This window comes from Giraffa tippelskirchi, chromosome 9 (assembly GCF_054371585.1).
Source record: "Giraffa tippelskirchi isolate mGirTip1 chromosome 9, T2T-mGirTip1v1.2.pri, whole genome shotgun sequence".
NCBI lineage: Eukaryota > Metazoa > Chordata > Mammalia > Artiodactyla > Giraffidae > Giraffa > Giraffa tippelskirchi.
The window spans coordinates 156108913-156124703 of NC_137283.1; the positions used below are offsets into that span (position 1 = coordinate 156108913).

At 41.5% G+C, this 15791-nt stretch overlaps 1 long non-coding RNA gene across 1 annotated transcript in view; it reads left to right on the forward strand.

Moving 5' to 3' along the window:
* The first annotated feature begins 846 nt into the window (after nt 1-846).
* LOC145521305 (uncharacterized) overlaps nt 847-15791 on the forward strand; it is an 82997-nt gene continuing 68052 nt past the window's right edge. The window contains exon 1 of the long non-coding RNA XR_014065306.1: nt 847-1268. This is a non-coding gene — a long non-coding RNA (uncharacterized LOC145521305). The remainder of the gene's footprint in view (nt 1269-15791) is intronic.

A 15791-nucleotide genomic window follows, 5' to 3' on the forward strand; every position in this document is an offset into this window, starting at 1 on the left:
ATGAGCCAATATCTGCCATATCACAGCAGCTTTAATAGATCTGCCTCACTCACAAAAACAAGGGCTGGAGAATGTAAAATAACAGTCAGAGGCTCTGACAGCCCACCTCTGGATTTCAATCGGATCACCCTCCACACAATTTCTTCCATGACTGCATCTGCACACCCATCTTGCAGTGGTTCTCCGAGCATTCTTTGGGGATCCGCCCCAGTTCCCAATCCACAGTCACAGTCTGCTTGCTTTCCTGGCCCATTTTGTACCCACCATTCTAGTTCTACCTCAGACTTCTCGCAGCATCTGATCCCGGTGTTTCCCTCTATCCTCAAACCTTCAACCCCAGGTAAAACACCCACCTCCTACTCCCCTTTCCCTCCCCCGCTCTCCCACCCGCCGCTGGGAAGGAAAACCAGATACTCAGACACTTCAGGACTGGTGTAGTTCAGCCAAGTAATACACAGAATAACTTCTAGAAATATCGAATGCAAGAGTATCCCGGATGTACCAGATCAAGGTCATCCTCTCGGGGGCAAAGGGCCGGGGTCAGCACAGGAAGCCAAAGTCACGAGTGGTTAAGTGAAGAGCTGGCACTCCAGGCCAAGCACCAAAGATGGACCCAAACCAGCAGGTGTCTTTCATCAAAGCTACGTAACCTGCTTTCAGCCAAAGATGTGGACCCCAGTCGACCCAAAGGTTTACCTTAGTCACCGAACAAGAGATGATTCCCGGAAGTTCAAGTACACCTGCAGGTGGCAAGGAAGGAAACAGCGCGAGAAGAAGACCACGAGACTGGAGACAGCGCGAGAACATCACGCGAGAAGGCCATGCAAGAAAATCGCGCGAGAAGATAGTGCAGCTGGAAACAGAGAGGCTGGTGGTGGTCCGGTGAGGCTGATGGCGCGAAGCTGGGCAGAGCAGGCCGAGACTTGAGGTGCTTGTGGCGGATGAGAGCCTGGGCGCCGAGGCCCTCGCCGGGTGTTCGTTAACAGGCACAAGGCCATAGTTCGAGAAACAAAGACAGCACAGCCAGTCTCCTCAAAGCCTCCGGCCGACGAAAGGACTGGTTCAGAACTGAAGGCTGCGACGAAGCTGTCGCTCCTCGGGTCCACGGGTCAGACGCTGAACAGGCACCAGACAGTGCCCCGCGTCCAGGTCAGGCTTCGGCAGGTCGCGTGGCCCTCCCTGAATGGCTCCCACGGACTGGCCCAGCGTCCAGCTGTCGAACGGACGAACTGAGAAACCTAGGAGCGCTGGGATTTCAGCCAGAGCAGGTGAGGAGAGGGTGTGAAGGGCGGATAGGAAGAATCCAGGGAGCCTCCATAGCCCCCCTCCCCACCCCAGGATGTCAGGGCGGTGGTCATGCAGATCTGGCTGAACCACAGGACCGCGGGGCTGGCTGCTCCAGACTTTTCCAGGTCTGGACTGGCACGAAATACCTCAGCACCGGCTCAGACCCAAAACGTGATCAGAGATGATGGGCGAAGTGGGTCAGTCCCCAGCACACCAGGCTTGGTGGAGACCATGAAGCTCACTTAAAAGGACCCGTTCTTGTTTTCTCCTCCAAAGCTATCCACACCCAGCAAGAATGGTGCTAAATAAGTGCTTTCAGGTGCCCCGTTCCTGGGGCAGATCCTAATAGCTAGGGGATCATTGCTGACCCAGACTTGGTCATTGCATGCTGGCCCTCTCCGCAGGTGGTACCCAGCTCAGTGCGGGTTGCCTTGGCTCTATTCTTTTCTTGACTCAGTGACCATCTGCCACTGGATTTTTCACCTAGATGGGTGATGGCCACTATTTGTTCAGTTAGTCCATCTCCAGGGCTTTGACAGTACAAAACTTGCATCTAGCCTTTTTAACTAAAGTTAGATTCAGCTTGTGTTTTGGCTCTTAAGATTTTGACAAGTTGGCTGCCCTTGCTTGAACTTGTCTCTCTGCAAATACAAGGTCTATTGGAAATCTGGAGTTGTCACTTTTTTCCCCTGGGCAATCAACTGTACAATCACACAGAATGCTTGCTATTGCCATTACTGTAACTCTGGGGACACAGACACCATATAACTCTGACGAGTTAAAAAAAATGGGGGAGGGGGGCTCATAACTTAAGAAGCTACCAGGGTTTCAAGTGTGGCCTTCAGGAGCCCAGGACTGCTGAGCCACTAACATCCAAAACGCTTGGGTCTGAAAAGAGACATAATGTGTATTGGCATTATCAGCAAAAGCGCTTGAGCTGACTCTGTTTTCATATTCCTTAACCCAAATTCCTTTGAAAATGAAAGTAAAAATAAAGCGATACTCTTCATCATTTCCTCCAGACCTTGGAGTCTGGATTAAAGAAAATCTGCTGATTTTGCTGACCTTCACAAAGGTGCCATGGGGATGAGGGGAGGGAATTGTTGCATCTGGGGCTGGTGTGGGTCCTAATAGCTGAGCTTAGCTTGTGCTTTAGATATTTTCTTTCAAACTTGCCTTTTTGCTGTTGCAGCTGGGCTTGTCAGTTTTCAGTACTAATGGGTTGTGATGGGGTGTCAGGGGAAGTCAACAATCAATGCTCCGGGAAAAAAAATTGTGGGTGGGTGGGGGGAGCATCACTGCTGACATGGCCAGGAACGGAAGTTCAATGGCCTTCTTTTGTAGAAAAAATAGACAAGAAATCCTGTGCTGTGTTTTGCTTTTAAGATTAGTATAGATTTTTAGTCTTTGATGACTGGGCTGTCTGCTCTTCCCCGCCTTAAACTTGCCTATCAAAAACATACATTTTGGTTTTTAAATAACCACTTTACAATAGTTAAAATTGTAATTCATGTTGCGGGTTGTAGTTATTTCTTGCAGGGAGATCAAACAAGATAAGGAAATGTCTACTGAAACAGAAGCACGAGAAAAGTAGTGGGAAATGGCTGGGGCTACCTTGTAAAAGAGGCCTCTTTTAGGAAAAACTCATTTTGGTCCCAATGTTGTGTGACATGAGAATGACATTACAGTAACACTCAGCGTGATGATGCTAATGTGAAAACATCAATGCCTCACTGCACTTTGCATCCAGGGCCAGATATCTCATTGAAAATGTTTTCTCACTAATAATTCAGTAGAATCCTATTATGACATTGATGTCAGAATGCAAGAAAAATGTTTCCTTCATAGGTTGCTTTATTCTAGTCATATATCAGGCAGTATGCATGGGAAGTGATTTGATCAACAATCAAGTGTAATATAATCTATGATAGCCAAGAACTTTCTAAACGAGGGTTTACTGTACTTTTTTACATAAATTATATTTATGCCAAGAATCCCAAAGTGGTTATCAAGTGAAAATATTCCAAGTTGATGTTATATAATACATGAATGCCTAAGTTTTGTGTGATTCAGAGTAAAACTCAGCGTCACACCCTGATTTATTCACCTTGTAAATCCAATTCGGCATGTCCCAAGTCGTCTTAAATTTTTCTTAAGTCCCTCTGTATTCATCTTTCTTTTTAAAATTGAAAAATTTAGTTACAGGGAAAAATGTGGAAAGTTTCTGAAGTTGTAGTGAAATGAACCTCTGCTAATCCCATATCCCTGCCCTGTAGTATGTTTTCTTCCTTTACCATACTTCACAATCTTACCCAGCCCAATTATTACTTTCAACTTCAGCCTTTCTGTATTATCAGGAATTTAATAACTATATAGTATTTTAATAATCAGACAAATAACACACCTAGTTTAATCCTTAAAAAATTATATTACCCACCGGGAAAGAGTAGATGTACTTTTTATATTCCTCTTAAAATTACAACTGAAAAGTCTGAACAGCAATATATATATAATCTAGTAAATATGTAGTTATTATTAATATAGTCATTATATATTGTTTATTCATTTATTATATAAATACTATATTTATATATCATATTCATTATATAAATATATTTTTATATAATATCATTTATATTTACTTATACTGTATATAATATTTTTATTACATTTATATAATAATTATATGTAATATAACACTTACATAATAAATGAACAAACAATATAAATGGCAACCCATTCCAATATTCTTGCCTGCGAAATCCCATGACAGAGGAGCCTGGCAGGCTGCAGGCCATAGGATTGCAAGAATCAGACAAAACTTAGCGACTAAACTACCATCACATATCATATGTACATATATAAATCAAACTCAGAGACTGAAAAGTGGAGGGAAGGAGACAGACTGACTTAGGACCTTGGGACTTGAGAATCCAGACCATGGTTAATTCCCTGAGTTTTATTTTTGTCTCATATATTATAGACTTGAAACTAGAAAAGCTGGCAACCCTGAAATGCCAGTAGATGCTAACCAAAAAAGTCCCAACAAAAGCCTCCCCTCTCAAACCAAAGGACCAGGAAACAGGCAGCTTAACAAGACAGAAAACATTTAAACAGTGACCTCTCTACTCCAAACACCACAGATAAAACTATGGCCCCATTCACACCAGCAAAGGTTGAGTGGGAGCCTAGACCTCCACCTTCAAGAGGCTGTAAGAAGGAATCCAGTGCTCTCATTAGGGAGCAATCAGGGAAGACCAAATAAGGAGTCAGGACATTCATCCCCATCAACTGATAATCAAACTCCCCACCACTTTGCCCATGAAGTGGTGTGAGTAGAAATCATGTGGGAAACCAGAACTCCCACCTCTGCCCAACAGTATTGAGGCAATGCACCCAACTTCCCTTGCCACAGCAGTGCAGAGAAAGCCAGCAAACACCAAAAGTTTAAACATTTATGTCCAGAATCTCATAGCATAATACAAATATGCCCAGCTTTCAACTGAAAATAACCCATCATCCCAAAAATCAGGATGATCTCAAACTGAATGAAAAAGGACAATCTATAAATGTTAACACCGAGATGACAGAGATGTTGAATTATCTGACAATGATTTTAAAGCAGCCATGACAAAAGTGCTTCAACAAACAATTATAATCACGCTTGAAAAAATAGAAAACCTCAACAAAGGAATACAACTCTACGTACATAAATTTAAAAACTTAAACGGACCACTTCTGCAAAAAAAAAAACACCGTCACAATTCACCCAAAATTAGTTTTGGCCCAGATGATTTCATTAAAGAATTATGCTAAACATTTAAATAAGAATTAACACCAATTTTACACAATCTCTTCCAGAAAATAGAAGAGGAAGGAGCACTTCTCAGTTTATCTTATGAAACTATTGTTACCCTAATACTAAAATGAGAAAAAAAAGCACTACCACAAAAGAAAGCTGCAGACCAGTATCCTTCCTGAAAATAGATATAAAAATCATTAATAAAATACTAACAAATAGAACTCTGCAGTATATTTAAAAATTGCATATACCATGACCAAGTGGGGTTTATCTTAGGAATGCAAGGCTGGTTCAATATTCAAAAATCAGTCAATGTAATCCATCATATCAAACTAAAGAAGAAAAGTCACATAATTGTACCAATGCAGAAAAATCTTTTGAACATATTCAACACCCATTGATGATAGAATATCTTAGGGAAAAACATCCTACTCATTCTTCTATGCAGAGAAGGCAGTGGCATCCCACTCCAGTACTCTTGCCTGGAAAATCCCATGGACAGAGGAGCCTAGTAGGCTGCAGTCCAGGGGGTCGCTAAGAGTCGGACACGACTGAGCAACTTCACTTTCACTTTCACTTTTCACTTTCATGCATTGGAGAAGGAAATGGCAACCCACTCCAGTGTTCTTGCCTGGAGAATCCCAGGGATGAGGGGGCCTGGTGGGCTGCCGTCTATGGGGTCACACAGAATTGGACACGACTGAAGCAACTTAGCAGCAGCAGCAGCAGCATTCTTCTATGGCCAAATAAACTCCTTCACTTACTGGTATAATCTCGGGCAAATACTCTTTCTAATTAACCTCTCATCTGAAAGTGGGGAGTGGAAATGATATCTAACTCACTGAGTTGTTGTGTGAATTATTATTATATACACTGAAGCAAGCTTGTTAAGTAATGTTCTATGAAATGGCTTCTTTCCTGGTTTTGCATACTCTCAGCATCAGAACCGAGGCTTCAAAATTGGATAAGACCCTCTTAGTTCAAGTATCTACCTACTGCAATACCTAAAGTTCAGTTCAGTCGCTCAGTTGTCTCTGACTCTTTGTGACCCCATAGACCACAGTACACCAGGCTTCCCTGTCCATCACCAACTCCCAGAGCTTGCCCAAACTCACGTCCATCAAGTCAGTGATGCCATCCAACCATCTCAGCCCCTGTCATCCCCTTCTCCTACCTTCAATTTTTACCAGCATCAGGGTCTTATACCTTAAAGTACAATACCTAAAAGTACAATACCTAAAAGTGCTCTTTAATTCAGAACATTATAGCCATAGCTCAGAGAGATTACAGGTACAGTTCTAGACTACAGAGATAAAGCAAATGTCACAGCAAACCAAGCCACATGAATTTTTTGGTATATAATGTTTACACTATGTTGTTGATGTTGTTTAGTCACTCAGTTGTGTCCAACTGTTTTGCTCCCAGTGGACTGTAGCCCACCAGGCTCCTCTGTCCATGAGATTTCCCAGGCAAGAATACTGGAGTGGGTTGCCATTTCCTTCTCTAGGCGATCTTCCTGACCCAGGGATCGAACCTGCATCTCCTGCATTGGCAGGCAGATTCTTTAACACTGAGCCACCCAGAAATCCCATTTACACTATACTATAGTCTATACAGTGTGCAATAACATTGTGTCCAGCAAAAGCCAGTGTGCGTACCTTAATTGAGAAATACTTTATTGCTAAGAAAAAAATGCTAATAGTCATCTGACAATGCAGGATTGCCACAAACCTTCAATTTGTAAAAAACACAGTATCTGTGAGACACAGTAAAGTAAAACATGACAAAACAAGGTATGCCTGTATATAAAGCACAGAAATGTAAATTGTGGTTAAAGCAAAAATAAAATGAGTATCATGCATATTTTACTATTCAGCTAATTTAGACAACATTATATAAAGTAAACTAGAAATGCTTTTATAGTAATGCTCTTGTATAAACTTCTAATCACTCCTTAATAAAGGATTGTTGAAACGTTTAACCAATACAGGTAATATTAATAATAATAATAAAAACAATGATTAATAAAAGGATCTCCCCCTGTCCACATTTCCCTTTTCATTGTATTTTCCAAACTCTGCTAATCCTCTGCTATGTATCCAATACAGTTCCTTTCCCATGTTAAGTTGCTCAGGGGTAGACTCTTCTTTGTTTTATTGCCTTATTCCTATTTGCAGAAAATTCGTAGTCTTTGCAGATTAGTTTGTTACATGTGTATTTATATACTGATTAACAATGCCACCTCTCCACAGCTTGGACTATCCTTCAATATATTAGGTTGGTGCAAACATAATTATGGTTTTAAACCATGAATTTTAAATCATTATGACTAGGCTTAAGCACATCTTTGTTAATCAAAATAGGAACCATTACAATCGACAGATTTTTGCCAACGAGAATTAAGTTTGCTTATTCCTGTAGCATAAAAATCTGTGCTTCAGGAACTCAGTGAACTCTTGGAAAGTATTTTCTGCATCCTGCTGGTTGTAGAAGCTTTTTCCCTGCAAAAAGTTGTTGAAATGCTTGAGGAAGTGGTAGTCAGTTGGTGAGAGATCAGGTCAATATGGTGGATGAGGCAAAACTTTGTAGCCCAGTTCGTTCAACTTTTGAAACATTGATTGTGCGACATGCAGTCGGCCATTGTCATGGAGAAGAATTGGGCCCTTTCTGTTGACCAATGCCAGCTGTAAGCATTGCAGTTTTTGGTGCATCTCAGCGATTTGCTGAGCATACTTCTTAGATGTAATGGTTTCACTGGGACTCAGAAAGCTGTAGTGGATCAGAGCAGCAGCAGACCACCAAACAGTGACCATGTCCTTTTTTTTTGGTGCAGATTTGGCTTTGAGAAGTGCTTCGGAGCTTCTTATTTCTCCAGCCACTGAGCTGGTCATTGCCACTTGTACACAATCCACTTTTTGTTGCATGTCAGAATCTGATTGAGAAATAGTTCATCATTGTTGCATAGAATAAGAGAAGATGACACCTCAAAATGATGATTTTTTTTTGAATTGCAGTCAGCTTGTGAGGCACCCACATACTGAACTTTTTCACCTTTCCAGTTTGCTTCAAATGCCAAATGACCGTAGAATGGTTGACATTGAGTTCTTCGGCAACTTCTTGTGTAGTTGTAAGTGGATCAGCTTCAGTGATGACTCTCAATTGTTGTTGTCAACTTCCAGTGGCAGGCCACTGCACTCCCACTCTGGCCCTAACTGCTCCATAATGGTGCAGCTTTAGGAGGAGCTGATTTTCCAGCTTTGGCAGAAAGAGAACCTCTTCGTTTGGGGTCCAAGCTAAAAATGGATTCCATTGCCCCAGTTGAACGGCAATGTCCATATCTTGCATTATGTGTATTTTGATTAAATTTATTTCCCAGCTGCAGGAGTTCAGAAAATTTACTATTTAGTCATTTTGAGCTTGCTGCTGCCAAGTCGCTTTAGTCGTGTTTGACTCTATGCAACCCCATAGACGGCAGCCCACCGGGCTCCTCTGTCCCTGGGATTCTCCAGGCAAGAATACTGGAGTTGGTTGCCATTTCCTTCTCCCAGTTTGAGCCTATCATTGTGCAAACCACAAATGCTCAAAAAATACTGAATAAATAAATAAATCTCTATTGGCACCACAGGCCAAGCTGGCCTAAAATGACACACGCACACTCCAAACACATGAAAATGCTGGATAAGCTGTTTTTTTTAATGCATAGCCAAACTCAAAACCAAGGAAAGGAAATCCCCAGATGTCAGATATGAAGAACAACTCAAAGAAAATGGAATGAGTGGGAACTGAAGCCAAACACATGACAGGATACAGACTTGTAGGCTGGGGACTTGCATTTAAATTCCTGCCTTGGAACAGGAGACAAAACCTTGGGCCCAGGCAAGGCAGGGAGCAAAAACTAAGTTCCTGTACAAAACTAGGAGTCATGATGCTTTGCCTGGATTGTGACAGTGAATTTAGAAACTCAGAACGTCAGTTTAGGGGTTCAGCAAAGAAGACTGCCATCAGCTTAGGGCAGTTGGTAGGAAAGGTACTCTTAGGAAGTTGAAACCAGGGACCTTCTGTACAAATCTGCACTGTTTTCCTGGTGAGAGAATCCCAAATGAAAAATTCATTCAGACACTAGTACAGCAATTCCATTTCTTGGTATTTATCCTAAGGTATTGTAAACAGGGCGTGAAAGGATAATTGTACACCCATATTCATGGCAGCATTATTCACAATAACCAAAATGTGGAAGCAATTTAGATGTCCATCAGCAGATGAATGGATAAATAAGATACGGTATATACCTACAAAGAATATGAGTCAGTTTTTAAAAAGGAAGGAAATTCTGCCATATGCTATAGTAGGGATGAAACTGGAGGACATTATGCTAAGTAAAATAAGTCAATCATAAAAAGACATATACTGTTAATTCGGCAGCGGATGTATAGGTTGCTTCTATGTCCTGGCTGTTGTAAATACAGCTGCAGTGAACATTGGGTTATGTAAGTCTTTTTCAATTATGGCTTTCTCAGGATATATGCCCAGTAGTAGGATTGCTGGGGCATATGGTAGTTTTATTCCTGGTTTTTTAAGCAATCTCTAGACTGTTCTCCATAGTGACTATATCAGATTACATTCCCACCAGCAGTGCAAGAAGGTTCCTCTTCAGTATTTATTGTTTGTAGATTTTTTGATGGTGGCCATTCTGATTGGTATGAGGTGATAACTCGTAGGAGTTTTGATTTGCGTTTCTCTAATTAGGAGCAGTGTTGAGCATCTTCTCGTGTTTGTTGGCCATCTGTATGTTTTCTTTGGAGAAATGTCTGTTTAGGTCCTCCACCCATTTTTTTATTGTGTTGTTTGTTTTTCTGATATCTAGCTGCACTGAGCTGCTTGTATATTTTGGAGATTAATCCACTGACCCTAACTATCTTCCCCACCACCCTTACCCCCTGGTAACCATAAGTTTGTTCTATAAGTCTGTGAGTCTGTTTCTGTTTTGAAAATAAGTTCATAGTGTCATTTTTTTAATTCCACATATAAGAGATACTATGTGATACTTACCTTTCTCTGTTTGACTTCACTCAGTATGACAATCTCTAGGTCCACCCATGTTGCGGCAGATGGCGTTATTTCATTATTTTTTATGGCTGAGTAAAATTCCATTGCCTATGTATATACCACATCTTCTTTATCACTTCCTCTATCAGTGGCCATTTAGGTTCACTTTCAAGTAGTCAGGCTTTGTTCTAAGGACAGGCACTGTTCTAAGGCCTAGAGACAGAATTATGAATAAGACAGGAAAGGTTCTTCCTCTGATTCTTGCAGTCTCATAGTTTGTTGTTTAGAAGACCATAATTACGCATAAATATAATTTCAGACATTTTGATAAGCATAATGAAAAATTAATACAGAATAATAACATAGAGAGCAATGGGGAGTGTCAGTGGGGTCACCTAAGATGGCATATCCAGAAAAGGTCTTTCTAAAGAGGCGGCAGTTAGCCAGACCGTGGACAAGAAGGCACCAGCCACACTAAGATCTAGGAGAAGAGGAATCTGAGGACAAACAGGCTCTGAGACAAGGAAGGAGCAAAAGCCTCTTGTGTCATTTAGGATAGACTTGATAGCAAGAAAGACCAATAATGTTTCCTGTCAAATGCAGCAGATAAGATTCCATGGTACATACACCTGGTCATTTGCATTGCCAGAGTACCATTGGTCCACTTAAAGTTCAAATTGTAACTGAGTTCCAGGATACAGTCTGTTTGGGAGAATCAAAGCCAAGCCTTGAGCTTCAGCCAGAATTATACCGCCACGGATAAACATAGAGATGTATTCTCCCAGAAGTCCATGGATGTCTTTTATACTTCATATTGCCCCTGTCCTAGTGAACAATGAATTGAGAACACACCATACACTAAACTCCTGGGATCCCTCAAGTGCCATCCATTTTCTAAAGCAAAGGTGGCAGTCTTTTTCTGTAAGGAGCCAGACAGTACCTAGTTCAGGTTTTAAAGGTCATACCATCTCTGTTACAGTTGCTCAACTCTGCCACTGTGGCACAAAAGCCACCAGAGACAATACATAGACAAACAAGGTGGCTGTGTTTAATAACACTGCATTTATAAAAACAGGCAGTATTTTTCCAACCTCTGTTCTAAAACAATGATCCCCAAAGTGGATTGAATCCACTTGAGCCTTCGGGTGTGTAAAGAAGGATCAAAACTTTTGTTTTTATCACCACACACACAAAAAAAAAGCCAGTAAGAATCTATTAATCTATTAATATTTAATATCAGATGACATTTGGTGCCCACATTTAATTCAGTGTCAGAGCATAAGAGGTCACATACAGAGGCACAGAACTGAAAGAAAAAGCTCAGTTGGTAAAGAATCCACCTGCAATGCAGGAGACCCTGGTTCGATTCCTGGGTCAGGAAGATCTGCTGGAGAAGGGATAGGATACCCACTCCAGTATTCTTGGACTTTTCATGTGGCTCAGCTGGTAGAGAATCCACCTGAAATGCGGGAGACCCGTGTTCCATCCCTGGGTTAGGAAGATCCCCTAGAGAAGGGAAAGGCTACCCACTCCAGTATTCTGGTGTAGAGAATTCCATGGATTATGTATAGTCCATGGAGTTGCAAAGAATCAGACACAACTTAGCAACTTTCACGTGGAGACAAAGGGTCTGAAGAGCCTGAAAATGAAATAAAATCCTTTCCTGTTGTTAGTTTCTATTTTCAGTAATCATTTGTCAGGGCATCTATCTGGTAGTTGGTAAATAGTATCAGAGTATAGTTACCAGTTTGACTGCCTTATGAGAAGTGGCAGGAAATGATGTGGGTTTGAGGGGAAGTAAATGTAAAAATCACATTGGGCGAGGTGACGTGTTAATTGTAGCAAGCACTTGGCCTGTTATTGAAGGAAAACAATAGAATATTTAGAATCAAGGACAGATTTCACTTTTAAAAGTCAGTGAATACCTGATCTATGTAAAGATTTAAAGCAATGAATACCTAATAAAATAGGCAAGACTGAAGCAGAGGAACTTTATCCTTTACTGTAAAAAAAAAAAAGTGTCTTGTTTTTTAAAGGGAGAGGGAATGTAGAGATTTTGTAGGAAGAAGGGAGGGAGGGAGGCAGGGACATTATCAACATCCACCACTGTGAGCTGCCAGCTCCTTATCCTACTCACTTCTCCCTTTGCTGCTGCCTTTCATTGAAACTGTCTGTTTACAGGATGAAACACCACAAGAACAAACACACTGCAGACCTTTGCTAGTGGGACCCTCCACTGTGGAAGCTCAGCCAGCACCTAGATCATAGACTTGGGGGAACCCTGTTCCCATGAACCTATTCATACCCAGTTAGCCACTGTGGGGCAGCCAATAAAATGATTCCTCCAGGAGCCATGTTACCACAGCCGGACACCTCCACACACAGCTTAGAATGTGTGTATTGACGGTGCACGTTGTGCAGCTACACGCTGGAGCAAAATGTCTGCCTGACTGAAAGGGGTCTTAAGTCAGTATTAAGAACTACAGTCTAGGCCATTAACAACATTAATTAAGTCCCTGTTTTGAGCCAAACACTCTGCACAAGTGATTTAATACATTATGTCATTTCATCCTCCCAGCAGCCCTAGGAAGTAGATATTCCTACTATTCCTGATTTTACAGAAGAAGAAACCAAGGCTCAAATAACTACCAGAGGCCAAGTAAATGAAAGAGGCAAAGTTTGACTCCAGAGACTGCCTTCTCAAATACTATACCAGTCATTCTTAAGTGTTAATATATGTAAGAATCATATAAAATACTGCTTAAAATTCAGGTTCCTAGACCTCACTCCAAAGATTCTGACTCAGCAGGCCCCATGTTTGTCCCGGGAATCTGCTTTTTTTCATAAAATACCCCAGGTGATTCTAATTTGAGTAGTTGGTAGCTTTGGGGGACACATATTGTACTTTCATTGTATTACATTCCTTAAATTGGTATTCTACTATAACTAAGTAAATTGAACTATATCTCAGAGTTAGCAGTTACTTTATAAGTAACTGTCCTCTCTGATGTTATGAATTAAGGGAGAAGCATGCATGCACATATTCAGACTTACAAAACTGAAAAATCAGAGAATATAGTTTACATTACAAAATTAATATTCAGTTTACAAAAAGATTCTTTGCAGTGAGAAATTTCCAAAACAAGGTGCTACATAGCACTGCCTACAAACAAAACCATTTAAAACAAAACAAAAAGCACTGCCTATTGAACAAAACTGTTTTGGCCACTAAAACTGAAAAAAAAAAAAAATTAATGGCATAATTCCCAATGCATAGAAAAACAGACTACTGAATGCAATTTTTTAACCATTTTACTTTTGTCTACCCTGTATTTTTCTTACACTTCTAATGGTTGTACCACTAATCTGCTCTTGAGGGTGAGTTGACAGCAAGGCAAATAAACATGGACCAAAAACCATTAAGGAAAAGACTCAGAAAGAACTAATTGTGTCACATTTGATAGCCTGCTCTTCTTTGAGGATTTTATGCTCATGATTTTATATTGTACTTATATGACAATATAAAAGGAGGTAGTTCATACCTCCTGCTGGTAAAATTGTGCCTGGATCATAGGATATTACTGAATATGTCCTTTATCATGAGTTTGTACTGGAAAGCATTTCAAGACTTCCAGGTACCCTGCCGCCTGAATGAGATTGTGAACAACTGGCCTAATTCCTGTCAACATGATTCTGTTTACACCATTCAATTATATACTTTTCAGGATCACATTTATTATGTAATACAAAATGTGAAAGAAAGCCTTCTCTCATTGTTAGTTATTAGTAAAATTGTTGTTCTCATAGCTATTTTCCCATTGCAAAGCTGTAGTGACACAACCCAGGAAGGCCACATCCCTTAGAGAGGTGGAGAGGGGGACCGCTGCCCTGCGCAGCTGCGTGTCACCACCTCTGCTCTGCAGAACAAGGATATCTCTCAGCAACAAAAGGGCAGTTAATGGGAGGAGCCCCGCAGGGGAGCGGAGAGGAGGGGGGCATTGCTGGAAACAAAACCAGACCTTTGCCCCTGGCTGTTGGCAGAGTGAATGGAATGCAGAGGCTCCGGTGATGACTAAATGCAGATTCTAGTTGGAAGTTAAGAAAACTGAACTTCACTTCTGGAGAGAGTCAGCTTCAACCACCAATTGTGCATCAAGGCCAGTAGTCTGTGAAATGGTTCAGGAGTGAGGACTGGACATTAAGTGAAAGGAGCAAAACGCCTCCAAGAGGACAAAAGCAGATGAATGCAGGGCTGAATAAAGCCCAGTGTGACCTCCATCATGTGGTTGGAGAGGGGCCATCCTGCAGAGCCATAGTGCCCACTCCTCTTCTGCTCCCGTGGAACCCTGTGCGTGTCAGACTCGGCTTTCCCCTCCCACATGGGTGAATTACAAATCGCTCCTCATCTTACATTCTATGCATCTCAGACCAGCATGTCCAGAAGGATGCTGGGTGATTTGAATGGGCTTTTAGATGCCTTGACTTGATTAAGCCCATACTCACCTCAGACATGCCTGAGCGACTGAACTGAAGAACACCTCACAAAGCAGCCAGCCTGCTGGGGGAAACTGCCACAGGACAAACTGCACGCGAAGCTGAGGGGATGCGGATAATGCAGGTTGGATCAGAAGAGGAAGGAAGCTCTCCTGAGGAACATTCAGCTTAAACTGGCAAAAGACAATGGACAAGTACTTGAGGAAAGGTTCTGGAAGAGAAAGGAGGGAAGCTGCCCCACTCTCATGCTTCCATGGATTTATATCCTCCCCTGATCAGCTTGGACAGCACCGCCCGGGCATGAGTAAACTATATTAAATTGTGTTGGAGAAAATTATTTGTCAAAAGTCTTTATATAAAGTGTTCTATGCACATGTGCCAATTTCATGTCTATTGCACTATTGTGGTTATGACTGCTTTAATTCCTCACTTAGAATGAGGATGGCTCACATTTATTGGACACTTTCTATGTGCCACACACCATGCTAACATCACATAGATTATTTCATCTAATTCTCACATCAGCCCAACAAAGGGAGGCACTCCAATCTCTCTTTTACAGATTAAGAAGTTAAAACTGAAAAAGGTAAAGTGATTTGCACTAACTTAGAATGAACAATCCTGGGGAGCCCAGTCGCCTGTAAGGACCTTAGGGGCACCCTGTTTTATAAGCACAGCATAACTGGTACATATAAAAATGCCTCCCAAATCACTGAGATAAGCTTACATCATTCTCATGGGAACTATTTATGAAAACAGGTGTTTAACACATTTTAGAAAGATTGCTATTCAAAATGATGAAAACAAACTAAATTTGGGTGCTCAAAGAAGTAGAGTTCAGTCAGCTGGAAAATAGAGTTATGGGGAACAGCTCCTCCCTGATGATGCTGGATAAATGAAGTGTTACCATATTAGTAACAGGAGGAGGAGGAGCAGCATGAAGGCGATTAATAATATTAGTCAGGCTGCAGTGGTTGGACAGACCGGGACAGGAGAGAAAGCAGAATTAGGGGAACGTCTGGGAATTTATCTGTGAAATAGCCTCAGAGGTCCTGTGCTTTCCCACCACCATCACCGATTGCTCAAGTGTAATAATGTGTCCAGGTAACGTATTTATTTCTTACAACAAACACTTGGCTCTTCTCTCATTTTGAACCCCCTG